This window comes from Dasypus novemcinctus, chromosome 23, assembly GCF_030445035.2.
Source record: "Dasypus novemcinctus isolate mDasNov1 chromosome 23, mDasNov1.1.hap2, whole genome shotgun sequence".
NCBI lineage: Eukaryota > Metazoa > Chordata > Mammalia > Cingulata > Dasypodidae > Dasypus > Dasypus novemcinctus.
Genome location: NC_080695.1, coordinates 57,438,673 through 57,453,076, shown reverse-complemented (window position 1 = coordinate 57,453,076; position 14,404 = coordinate 57,438,673). Strand labels below are relative to the sequence as shown.

Genomic DNA, 14,404 nt, shown 5'->3' with positions numbered 1-14,404 from the left:
ACCGAGGGATCACTACCACATACCAGCTGAAGATGCAACTAGAAAATGACCTTGAATTAAAGGTTCAATACGGATCAGCAGAATATCCCTGTCTACATATAATAACATGACTTCAAAATGCTGTTTGACCTAATGTAAGGGGGAAATGGAAAGGAGAAATTAGATTATAAGGCTATGAGTCTCTAAAAAAGAGTCTGGAGGTTGTCAGAAGGAATGCCCTTATGCACAACTGAGCAGAGTCTAAGAGACAGATAAAGTAGATACAACCCCAGGTATTGGTTCTTTTGAGGGATAAAGAGACCCACGGGTTGTATGGTCATGGCAGATGGGGTTCACTGCCCTTCTTTGGAGCTGGTGTTTCTGCATGATGGAATTGGACTCAGAGGGGATCTCTTCTCACAAGACTTGCATGCTACTTTATTGGAATTGTAGTTGGTGCTGGGGTTTAAGATATATTTAGGGGATTTGAATCTCTGGACTGATAATAAGACACCCAGGCCCAGAGCCTCAACAGACTTTAGCTCCTACACTTTGATTTATTGGACTTACCCCACTCAGCTAAGATGGAGTTGAAGAAGGTCAACCACCACACCATGGAGCCTAGAGTGTCTACAACTGAAAGCAGGAGGAGTGCATCCAGTATCCATGTGGGATCTAAGCCCCCACTTGACATAGATGTGCAATGGACACAACCAATCCAATGTCCACAGAGAAAATGTGGAATGGGTGTGGGAAGGGTAGCCATGGTGGCTGCTGGGTTTGGGGAATGGGAGGAAGAGATGAGATGTGGAGGCGTTTTCAGGACGTGGAGTTGTCCTGGGTGGTGCTTCATGGACAATTACGGGACATTGTAGATCCCCCCAGGGCCCACTGGATGGAACGTGGGAGAGTGTGGGCTATGACGTGGACCATTGACTACGGGGTGCAGTGATGTTCAGAGATGTACTTACTGGGTGCAATGGATGTGTCACGATGATGGGAGAGAGTGTTGCTGTGGGGGGAGTGAGGGGTGGGGGTGGTGGGGTTGATTGGGACCTCATATTTTTTTAATGTAATTTTTAAAAATAAATAAATAATTTTAATAAAAACACACACACACACAAAAAGAACGCAGTGGTATGACATAGGCAAGGTACTAATAGAAAATAATTTCAAATGAAAAATACTCTATCCAGCAAAGCTGGTATTCAAAAATGATGGAGAGTTCGAAATATTAACAGATAAACAGAAACCAAGAGAATATGCCAACAAGAATCCTGCCCTTCAAGAAAAACTAAAGGGAGTTCTGCAGGAAGAAAAAAGAAAACAAGAGAGACAGAGTTGGAGGAGAGTGTAAGAGCAACTAAAAAAACAAAAACAGAAAAAGAAAATCAAACATAATATGACAAACACAAATCCAAAGAATATATGGCTAATATAAGTAATTCCTTGAAAGTAATAAAACTGAATGTCAATGGATTAAATTCATCTGTCAAGAGACTCAGACTGGGCAGTGGACTTGGCCCAGTGGTTAGGGCATCCATCTACCTACCACACAGGAGGTCTGTGGTTCAAACCCTGGGCCTCCTTGACCCGTGTGGAGCTGGCCCATGTGCAGTGCTGATGTGCGCAAGGAGTGCTGTGCCACGCAGGGGTGTTCCCCGCATAGGGGAGCCCCAGGCACAAGGAGTGCACCCTGTAAGGACAGTGACCCAGTGAGAAAGAAATTGCAGCCTGCCTAAGAATGGCACCGCCCACACGGAGAAATGATACAACAAGATGACACAGCAAAAAGAAACACAGATTCCCATGCCTCTGATGACAACAGAAACGGACAAAGAAGATGCAGCAAATAGACAGAGAACAGACAACCGGGGTTGGGGTGGGAGGGGAGAGAAATAAATAAATAAATAAATCTTTTTAAAAAAAGAGAGAGAGACTCAGACTGGAAGATTGGATAAGGAAATATGACCCATCTATATGCTGCCTGCAAGAAACACATCTTAGACCCAGGGTTTCAAGGAGGTTGAAAGTGAATGGCTGGAAAACAATCTTACAAGCAAACAATAACCAAAAAAGGGCAGGAATAGCTATATTAATATCAGACAAAATAGACTTACATGCAAAACAATTGTGAGAGACAAAGATGGACACTGCATATTATTGAAAGGGATAATCTTTCTAGAAGAAAGAACAATCATAATCATTTATGCTCCTAACAAGGGTGCCTCCAAATACATGAGGCAGACACTGGAAAAAACTAAGTGAAGGAATAGATGCCTCTACAGTTATAGTGGGGGACTTTAATACACCACTATCAACTTTGGACATAACATCTCAAAAGAGAATCAGTGAAGAAACAAAGACTTTGAACTATATATGTTAGAGGAGCTGGACCTAATAGACATATACAGAACATTACACCCAAATACAGCAGGATATACATTCTTCTCAAGTGCACATGGAACATTCTCCAAGGTAGACGACATGCTGGGCCACAGAAAAAGTCTCAATGAATTCAGAAAGATAGAAATCATACAAAATAATTTCTCTGACCACCATGGAATGAAGCTGGAAATCTGCAAGGGCCAGAGACCCAGATTTGGCACCAAGATTTGGAATTTAAACAACACACTCTTAGAAAAACAGTGGGTCAAGGAGGAAATCTCAAATGAAATTAATAACTACCTTAAAACTAATGAAAATGATAACACAGCATATCCAAACTTATGGGATGCAGCAAAAGCAGTACTGAGAGGGAAATTTATAGCCATAAATTCATACATCAAAAAAGAAGAAAGAGCTAAAGTTGAAGAACTAAATGCGCACTTGGAGGAATTAGTTAAAAAACAATAAAATAACCCCAAAGGAAGAAGAAAGAAAGAAATAACAAAGATCAGAGCAGAACTAAATGAAATAGAAAATGAGAAAGCACTTGGAAAAAAAAAAAAACAAAGAGCTTTTTCTTTGAGAAAATCAATAAAATTGACAAGCCCTTAGCTAGATTAACAAAGAAAAAAAGAGGGAAGATGCAAATACACAAAATAAGAAATGAGAAAAGATACATCACCACTAATCCCACAGAAATAAAGACTATCAAAAGAGGATACTTTGAAAAATTATATTCCAACAAAAACAACAATTTAGAGGAAATGGACAAATTCCTAGAAACACATAAGCAGCCTACATTGACAAAAGAAGAAATTAATGATCTCAACAAACCAATCACAAGTAAAGAGATAGAATCAGTCATTAAAAACCTCCCAACTAAAAAGAACCCTAGGCCAGATGGCTTTACAGGTGAATTCTACAAAACATTCTGGAAAGAACTAACACCAATCTTGCTTAAACTCTTCCAAAAAATTGAAACAGAAGGAACATTGCCTAACTCATTCTATGATGCCAACATTATTCTAATACCAAAGCCAAACAAAGACACCAGAAGAAAGGAAAATTACAGACCAATCTCTCTAATGAACCTAGCCATGAAAATCCTCAACAAAATACTTGTTAATCATATTCAATAACACACTAAACAAATTATACACCATAACCAAGTGGGATTCATTCCTGGTATGCAAGGATGGTTGAACATAAGAAAATCAATTAATGTAATACACCACATAAAGAGATTGAAGGGAAAAAGATCACATGATCTTATCTATAGATGCAGAAAAAGCATTTGACAAAATACAGCACACTTTCTTGATAAAAACACTGCAAAAGATTGGATTAGAAGGAAACTTTCTAAACATGATAAAGAGAATATATGAAAAACCCACAGCTAACATTATTTATAATGGTGAAATCCTAAAATCTTTCCCTCTAAGATCTGGAACATGACAAGGTTGCCCACAATCACCCTTCCTATTTAACATAGTCTTAGAAGTACTTGTTCAAGCACTGAGGCAAGAACCAGACATAAAAGGAATCCAAATTGAAAAGGAGGAAGTCAAAATTTCACTATTTGTAGATGACATGATCCTATACATAGAAAACCCTGAGAAGTCTACAAACAAAGCTTCTAGAACTTATAAATGAGTTCAATAAAGTCACAGGATACAAGATCAATGCATAAAAATCAGTACCATTTCTGTACACCAATAATGAGCAATCTGAGGAGGAAAACAGGAAAGAAATACCATTCACAATAGGAAATTAAAAAATGAAATACCTAGGAATAAATTTAACTAAAGATGTGAAAGACTTATACACAGAAAACTACACAACACTATTCAAGGAAATCAAAAAGACCTAAATAAATGGAAGAATATTCCCTGTTCAAGGGCAGGAAGACTAAATATTATTAAGAGGTCTCTCCTACAAAAACTGATCTACAGATTCAATGCAATCCAAATAAAAATCAATGCAGCATTCTTTAATGACCTAGAGAAACTAATTATGAAACTTATTTGGAAAGGAAATGGGCCCCGAATAGCCAAAGACATATTGAAAAAGAAAAATGAAATCGGAGGAATTGCACTACCTTACTTCAAAACATACTACAAAGCTACAGTAGTGAAAATGGCATGGTATTGGCACAAGGACAGACAGACTGACCAATGGAACCATATTGAGAGTTTTGATATAGATCCTCATATATGCAGCCATATGGTATTTGACAAGGCCACCAAACCCTCTCAACTGGGAAAGAATGGCCTCTTCAACAAATGGTGCCTGGAGAACTGGATATCCATATGTAAAAGAATGAAAGAGGATTACCAACCCATGCCCTATACAAAAATCAACTCAAGGTGGATCAAAGACCTAAGTATAAGAGCCAACACCATAAAGACCTTGGAAAGCAACGTAGGGAAGCATCTACAGGACCTTGTAATAGGAAATGGCTTCATGAACTTCACACCAAAAGCACGAGCAGCAAAAGAACAAATAGATAGATGGGACTTCCTCAAAATTAAAGCCTTCTGCACCTCAAAGGAGTTTGTCAAGAAAGTGAAAAGAGAGCCTACACAATGGAAGAAAATATTTTGTAACCATATATCTGATAGGAGACTTATATCTTGCATATATAAAGAACTCCTATATCTTGAAAATAAAAAGACAATGTTTGAATGGAAGACTTGTGACTTACAGCCAGAACTTTGATCTCCAGCATTCACCTTCATGTGTCTTCAGCATCTCATTCAAATTCCTTGCTCATGGGCATGGGGTTATCTGTTGGTCTTAGAATATTTGGATATAACTGAATTATAGATGCAAAAGGAGATGTGATGTTGTGTTGTGTTCTGTTTTTAAATGATTAAAATGCATCAATTAAAAAAAAAAGACAAACAGCCCATTTAAAAAATGGGGAAAAAATTTGAACAGACAATTCTCCAAAGATGATATACAAATGAATAAAAACACATGAAAAAATGCTCAAAATCACTAGCTATTAGAGAAATGCAAATTAAAACAACAATGAGATAACCATCTTACTACCATAAGACTGGCAGCTATCAAAAAATCAGAAGACTGTAGTTGTTGGAGAGGATGTGGAGGAATGGGAACACTCATCCACTGCTGGTGGGAATGCAGAAGGATCCAGCCATTCTGGAGGACAGTTTGACAGTTTCTCAAAAAACTAGCTATAGATTTGCCATGTGACCCAGCAATTCCACTGCTGGTTCTATATCCAGAAGAACTGAAAACAAGGACACAAACTGATATATGCACACCAATTGTTCATAGCAGCACTATTCACTATTGCCAAAAGTTGGAATCAACCCAAATGCCCATCAACAGATGAATGGATAAATAAATGGTATATACATACAATGGAATACTACTCAGCTTTAAGAACAAATACAGTATAAACACATGTGATAACATGGATGAATCTTGAGAACCTTATGTTGAGTGAAGTAACTGAGGCATTGAAGGACAAATACTACATTGCCTAGATGATATGAAATAATTAAACCAAGCTGTCTCAGAGAGCTAGAGACTGGATGATAAACTTAAAGGAAGTTGGGGGGCAGAGGAAGGTTGTGAGCCAACACCTACCTGGGTGAAATCTATGATAAGCTGGAGGTAAATATTTGTATAGGGAAGGGATAAAATTGAGGCATAGGAATAACTTTGGGTGGGGCTGTGTGGGCTTGAGGGGCTCTAGGGATGGGAGGATGGGTCAGATGGCCCAAGAAATTGGGGGGGAAGGTGGGAGGATCATTTGTACATAGGAAATTGTCAGGTATGTGGTTGAAATTATAATGCAGAGAAAACTCTTTAGAAAATATATTACAGAAGGTTATCTGTTTAAGATGCTTAAGGGGGTGCATCTGACACAGGGCAATCTTCTAGGGAGTGTGTGAGTGCTCATTTTGTCATAGTGGGTTATATCATTGGGCGGAGACCCATACAATGAGAGTGAAAGTATACCCACATCCTGGGGAGGACCAATGTTCTCAAACAGAAGGAATTGCATCTCTCAAGAGAATTGGTGGCTCCCAATGGGTTATGGCACTCAAGTATGTCAGGCCCTCAACATTGTTGCAAGTATCCCTGAATATGGTCCTTCAAGTAATGAAGATTGATTGTTATGGTAGAGGTGTTGAATACATGGAATCAGTGTAAATGTGGGCAATGGAAGTGTGCCACAAGATCATGCAATGATGGATATAGGACATGTTAAATTACACAAAAAATATATAGAAGTCTATAGGCTAAAATGTAAACCATAATGTAAAACACAAGATAGCTAAAAGTTTAGAAAACTGTATAATCTAAAATATAAACCATAATGTAAACCCAAATGGAACCATGTTTGCAAGTTATTGTTTCAATATCTGTACATAAGCTGCAGCAAATATAATATGAACGTGTAAAAAGATCATTGCTGGGGAAGGGACAAAGGGTTTGATGTTGGATATGTGGGAGTACCATATATTCTATATGTGAATTACTGTGACCTAAAACTTATGTGAAGACAAACTTAATAATTAGAAGAAAGAAGAGAAAGGAGGTAGACATTGAGGAAGAAATGGAAGAAATTGCCTTGCCACTGTACAATACAGGAGCAGTGATGAAAGGCAAAATGTCAAAAACAAAGGTTTTTCATTTTTTTATTTTTTTGATTCCCCAATTTATTTCTCATTTATTTAATTTTTCTAAATTACTGTGTATTCTACATCTAACCTGTAAACCCATCACTATATCCCATTTTACTATTAATGGAACCGGGCAATATATTGGGCTTCCTTTTTGAGGAAGTTTTGGATCACAGAGAGGTTCAACTATGGTGGGGGAGGAGCACTTGTGTGGGGTGTTACTGGTGGGGGTCACACAGTTGGGAGGGAGTTCTCCAGGGCATGTATAGAGGGTACATAGAAAGGTTTGGATATTTTCATAGTGGTTTGGGTTGGAAACAACAGATGGGAGAGTGCTGAGTTCCTGGCCAGGGCAGTTCTATCACATTCCCCAGTGCAACAGCAACAATCTCCCAAGAGCAATGGCAAAAACCAATAAAGATGGATGGTCAAAAGTTGAGCTCTTGATACTGATGGCTTCAATTATGAGCCTGTGTGTCTAAAATACGAACTAGGCCTACAGCTGTGGGTCGCCTAAGTGTTACCTCCTGAGAGCCTCCATGTTGCTCAAATGTAGTCATTCTCTAAGCCAAACTCAGCATGTAGATGCATTGCCTTCCCCCGCAACATGGGACAGGACTCCCAGAGATGAGCCTCCCTGGCATCAAGGGATTACTTCCAAGCACCAGCTGATAATGTAACTAGAAAAAGACCTTGAATAAAGGGGTCTACTCAGACTAGCAGAATATCTCAGTCTACATGTAATATCAGGTGTTCAAAACTGCTTTTTGACTTTGGATAAAAAGGGGGAAATGAAACGGACAAGTGAGTTTATATGGTTATGAGTTTCCAAAAGAGAGTAGGGAGGTCATCAGAGGGGTGGTGCTTATGCATGCCTCAGCAGGGTACCAGAGACAGCCAAGGTAGATGGAAACCGAGGTGCTGGTTCTCCTGAGGGCTGCAGAGACCCACAAGTTCTATGGCCATGGCAGATGGCTCTGGAGTACAGGGCCATGTCAATTCACCCTACTTTGAGTTTGTGTTCCTGAGTGTGATGGAGTTGGACTCAAATATGACCTTTCTACACATGCCTCTTGTTATTTTTACTGGACCTGTGGTTGGCATTTGGGTTGGTATATACACAGGAGACCTGAATCTCTGAACTGTCCATGTGACGGCCAGGCCCTGGGCCTCAGCATACTTGTGGCTCCTACCCTCTGGTTTCTTGGACTTACCCTGGCCAGCTGACTGGGAGGTTTGAGGGTCAACCACCACACCAGGGAGCCAAGAGTGCCTGCAGCAGCAAGCAGAATTGCACCCATCATCCATGTGGAGTCTAAACCCCCTCTTGATGTAGAGGGGGACTGGACATAACCATCCCAGGGCCCACAGTTTGGAGGAATAGAGTGTGAATTAGAGTGGTTTTACTGCTGTTCTGCTGGGGAACTATTGTGATTAGTAAGGGAAGAAATTGTAGTAGTGATGTGGAGAGGGTGGCCACAGTGACTGCTTATGGTAGGGAGATGGAAGAAGAGATATGGTGTGGGGGCATTTACAGGATTTGAAGTTGCCCTAGGTGGTGCTGCAGGGACAGATGCTGGATGTTGTATGTCCTGTTGTGGCCCACTGGGTGGACTGGGGGAGAGTGTGGACTACATGTTGACCACTGTCCATGTGGTGCAGCAGTGCTCCAGAATGTATTCACAAGGTGCAGTGGATGTGCCACAATGATGGAAGAGGTTGTTGATGTGGGAGAGGTGGGGTGGGTGGGGTGGGGGGGTATATGGGGACCTCATATTTTTTTAATGTAACAATTATGAGAAAATAAAGAAGAAAAATAAAAATAAAACTTTTTAGAAGACAAAATTAAAAATTAAAAAAAAGGATGTAGACACTGAGGACTGAATGAAAGAGATTGCCTTGCCAACAGTGAGGTTTTGACAATATTATTTCATAATTTGCAACAAATATATCATGACAATGCTAGGTGTTGGTGAAGGTTTGATGTATAGGATCCCTGTAAGATGTAATAAATGCTTGCTTTGTAAGTTCACAACTTTTATACACTTATTGTTAAATATGTTCATATATAATGACATAAAAATAATAAGGTGAGTTTAAGTTCACAACTATTACTATATACATATTGTTTATGTATTTTCATGTATGAATGATATTCTTCAATAAATTTTTTTAAAACTTAAAAAAGGAATGAAGTCCTGATCCATGCGACAACATGGATGAACCTTGAAGACATTGTCTTGAGTGAAATAAGCCAAACACAAAAGGACAATTTTTGTTTGATCTCACTGATATGACATAATTAGAATGTGCAAATTAATCACATCAGAAACAAGAATACAGGTGGCCAGGGGCATGGGTGGGGTATGACAATGGGGAGTTAATGCTTCCTTGGTACAGACTTTCTATTTGTGGTGATAGAAAAGTTTTGGTAATGGATGGTTGCGGCAGCTTGCTCGGTCGGTAGAGGTGGGGTCTGGCTGCGGACGAGGGGTCGGTCCAGCTCTGGACGAGGGGTTGGTCCCGCTTGGGACGAGGGGTCGGTCCGGCAGCAGACGAGGGATTGGTCTCACAAGGGGTTGCGCGGTTTGGCTGACGGGGTCGCCCGGCGAAGCCAGCGACGAAGGGGTCGCCCGGAGAAGCAAGCGACGAACTGGGGACAAGGGAGGCCAGGCCCTTGTCAGGGGCTCTCAGGACTGGAGGGCGCAAGGCAGAAGAACTACCGCGGAGACAAGGTAAACACGCAAGTCCAACTTTATTGAGGGAGAGGCAACAGTTTTATAGGGGCTGGGGAAGGCTGATTGGTCGAAGCCACACCCTGTTCTGATTGGTTGCCAGAGAAAGGTCAGTGGGCGGTACTGGACGGGGGAGGGGTGGTGGTTAGGGATTGGCTGTTGCTGTTGCTGGGGGAAGTGGCAGGGTTTAGGGATTGGTGGCTGCTGTTGCTGGGGTGGAGGGCAGACTTGAGTTTCCCACCCACGCCTGGCTGTTGCTGCTGTCAGGGGGAGGGAAAAGGGCAGACTGGATTTTTCCGCCCACACCTGGCTGTTGCTGCTGTCGGGGGAGGGGAAAAGGGCAGACTGGAATTTTCTGCCCTGCGCCTGCGCAGGGAGAAAGAAGAAGAAGGGTGCCGCCCCACAGGCATCGTGTGGCGCCATCCGGGAGGAGGGGCGGCCGCGGAAGCATGGCTGCTGAGAAGGGGAGACCCGAGGGCACTCTGCGCCCATGCCGAGCTTCCTTCAGGGGTGGCGGTGGGTCCGACCAGCCACCCTATTATGGGGGCAGCGGCTTGGCCTGCTGTGGCCGCTCCCCCACCAGGCCAGCAAACCACACTTCAGCCCGAGGGGTGACTGCAGATGGTGATGATGTTAGCACAAAATTGTGAATATAATTGACAACACTGACTTGTAAATTCAAAGGAGGTTTAAAGGGGACATTTTAGGTTGTCTCTCTATGTTACCAAAGTAAAAAAGTTTTAAAAACCATACAACATAGTGAATGTTAATGTAAACAATGGACTAGAGTTAACAGTACAATTATAATAAAATTCTTTCATCAATTATAACAAAGGTACCACACTAATGCAGTGTCAATAGGGAAAATTTTGGTGTGAGAGGTGGGTATATGGGAACTCTGTGTTTCCTGCATGATTTTTCTGTAAACCTACAACTTCTCTAATAAAAAGAAAATACAAAACCCAGAGTAAAACTCCAACTTTTCCACTCCCATACTCAGATCCACCAATTTTACTATTTTGCCACATTTACTGTATCATTCTATCTATCAATTTTCTAAACATTGGAGAGTCAACTGTATTCAACATGCTTCTTGCATAACATGCACAAGAGGAGAGTTTTACATTGATTTTCGGGAGCCCTGATTCAGAGTCAGGACTTGGATGCTGACAGATTCGGTTGTGAGGCACATGGTAGAGCTGAATGAGGAGTGGACCCCAGAAGTGGGCAGTCAAGAGGCACATCAACAGACCAATCATTGGCAGCAGTGGCAAAACCAGCCAAGAGGAATCGAAGAATGAGACCATCATTCAAGCTGAGAACCCAATAGGAAGAGATATCACTAATAAGAGATAATAAGGGAGGGGGAAAGGGGTTTATTGCTAGGAAAAATAAAAATAAAATAAAATATGATACAATGAAATACTGAAAGCATTCTCAAAAAAGAGTGAGAGAGAGAGAGAACGATCCTGGCGACAGAGAAACAGAGAACAGAGTGAATGCATCCATAATAATAACCATGATCACAACGACATCAACTCAGGAACACCAAAAGAGGAGAAAGCAAAAATGTAAAAGAAAAAGACACACTCTAAGGTCAAAGTCAAGAGGGAAACTTCCCCTGCAGATCTTCCCATCGACCTGAATGAACCAAAATGCTCTCTGTGCAAGAGGCCCCATTTGTCTTGCCTGGGACTTAATCATAAACTAAAGGGCAAGAGGTGCTGTCCCAAATGTAGAAGGGGAGAACAGAACAAAACAATAGAGAAAGCACTGGAGATATCAAGAAAAAAGAGCTTCTAACAGATAGTCTGGGGACATTCATTTAGTAGTGAGGGAAAAAAAATCCAGTGTATTTTTTACATTGCCACATTGGTTGAGATGTGAAAATTGGAATATGTATATTTCAAAAGAATGTTAGAAAAGGAACCGTTCCTTTGATAGGATAGCAGTGATTTTTCTCTTTCATTTGCATTGTTTTACAAATATCAATATACAATATAAATTGTATATCATTATACAATATCACAAGAAAGTGGTCTGTGGTTTAACATTTTAGAAACTACAAGTACATGTTTGACTTAAAAACAACCAAGTGATTTGTGATATGTATGACTTGAAAGCAACATACCACATTAAAATGTGGAAAGGAAAGATTTCATTTATTTTTTTAAAAAATATATTAACAAAATATTATATTATTAATAGACTATAATATTTTAATAAAATCATTTCATTGCTTTATGAATAACTTTCAACATTTAGAGATGTTGATAAAAATAAAGCCCAATGCAAATTTGTTTCTCGCTACCATAATGTATATTCATATAATTGTTCAGTAGCAAAGATTTAAATTTAGAAGATTATTTTTCAAATGATCAATGATTATATTTACCACCAAATATGCTATATTTTGCCCCAAAAAGCCATTTTTAAAGGATGGAGTACATTTTATATTAAACCAAGAAGAAATGGTTTAGTCTTGTCAAAACATGCTTTTACCATCACAGATCATAAGGGTGCAGTCTTTGATATAATTTGTAAAAATGTACATTTCCAAATGAATTTGCACTTGCTGTGTTATTATTAGAAATGCAGCCAAATGCCATTGTGAACCCAAGGAGACTTTCCTTTTGTATGTGTGAGAGCTGGGCAGATGTGATTAAAGAATAAATGCAATGTGGTTAGGTTGTTCCTCTCAGATATTTATTTTTTTTTGTTTTTGTTTTCTTTTTTCCTTTTTTGTTTTTTTTAATTTATTTTTTGGTATATTTAATTTTTACATAAGTAATTTTAAGAATTCTGTCTTAAATTTTCTACACTAGCAATTTATACAATGCCTTAAGCAAAGTCTATTATCCTTACTTTAGGTTAATAATAAAGTAGAAGTTACCTAATTGCCAGAAAATAAATATGTCAAAAAGAATATTTCTTTAGACTAGTGGTGAGAAAATTATAGCCCATAGGCAAAATCTGGCCAACCACCTGATTTTGAATGGAGTGTGAGCTAAGAAAGTTTTTTACATTTGTAAATGATTAAAAGAAAATCTAAAGAAGAATATTTTGTGACACCTAGAAATTATATTAAATTCAAATTTTATCCATAAATAAAAGTTTTTTGGAACACAGCCATGCTTGTTTGCTTTTTATACATTCTCTGACTCCTTTTGTACAATGGCATAGATCAGCAGCCATCTTGCTTTACCACGTGGCAATAATGCCAGCATCAACAGTAGCTGACTTCGGTGAGAAAGCCTCTCTGCTGATGCTTTGAATGGACATTGCATGGCCTTGGAACTGTACACTTTTACCCCAAATAAATCCCTGTTATAAAAGCCAACAGATTTCTGGTACTTTGCATCAACATCCTTTTGGCAAACTAAAATAGGGGGCTATTTGGTAGAGAAAGACAAATTATAGTTGATCATACATTAAAATTTCAATGTTTTTTGTATGTACTACTTACAAATTGTTAGGTACTTACTTTACAGCAAAACTCCAGAACAATTAAGAATCTTGATTGTTTATGTTTAATGAGATTTACCTGGAAAAATAATGAACCAAGGGAAAAAAGTTGACTATGGAAGTATGTTAGAGAAGAAAAATTATACCTGATTAACTACAATGCCAGTAAAAGTAGTTCAAAAAATATTTGCTTATACAAAATTCTATTTTGATTAGTTACTCTCTTTTGTTTTAATTGGAGTTTGTAATGAAAATTTAATTGTAGGAGTGAAGGACCCAATGGAACTCCATTGCTAACAGTAAATTTACCATATTTATTTGGTTTTGGTGTTGACAACTGTGTTACAGAGAAACATATTATCCAAATCTTGGTGTGTTTGAATCTTATCTTTGTCCCATAGGGGAATGATCTTAAACAAATGGTTTAACTTTTATTCCACAGTTCTGCACTTTTATACATTTTTAAATGTTTTTCTGTAGGTTTACAGAAAAATCTTGTAAAAAATACAACATTCCAATATTACAGCCCCCCATGTGTATCAACTTGCATTAGTGTGGTACCCTGGTTATAATTCATGAAAGAACATTTTAATGATTGTACTATGAACTACAGTCCATCATTTACAATAGGGTTCATGGTATTGTACAGTCCTATGTTTTATCTTTAAATTTTTATTCTAATAACATATATGACCTATAATTTCCCCCTTTAACTGCTTTCACATATAACCCAGCACTGTATATTACACTCACAACATTGTGCTCCTATCACCACCATCCATTCCCAAAACTTTTCCATCACCCCAAATAGAAGTTCTGTACCAACTAAGCATTAACTCCTCCTTCCCTACCCCAAACCAACTCCTGGTAACCTGCAATCTAGATTCTAACTCTATTTGTTTGCATATTTTAATTATTTTATACCAAAGAGATCATATAATATTTACGCTTTTGTGTCTGGCTTATTTCATTCAACATGATGAATTCAAGGTTCATCCATGTTGTCACTTGAATCAGAACTTCTTTCCTTTTTAACACTGAATAATATTCCACTGTAAGTATATGCCACATTCTATTTATCCATTCATCGGCTGATACTCACTCAGGTTGCTTCCATCTTCTGGCAATTGTGAATAATGCTGCTATGGACATTGGTGTTCAAATATCTGTTTGAGT

At 39.0% G+C, this 14,404-nt stretch overlaps 1 protein-coding gene across 1 annotated transcript in view; it reads right to left on the bottom strand.

Moving 5' to 3' along the window:
• The window catches only part of LOC131275614 (acyl-coenzyme A synthetase ACSM5, mitochondrial-like), a 163,597-nt gene that overhangs the window by 87,114 nt on the left and 62,079 nt on the right, over positions 1–14,404 (bottom strand). The window contains exon 4 of the mRNA XM_071211342.1: positions 13,248–13,307. The gene's annotated coding sequence lies outside the window, so the exon portion shown is untranslated. The remainder of the gene's footprint in view (positions 1–13,247; positions 13,308–14,404) is intronic.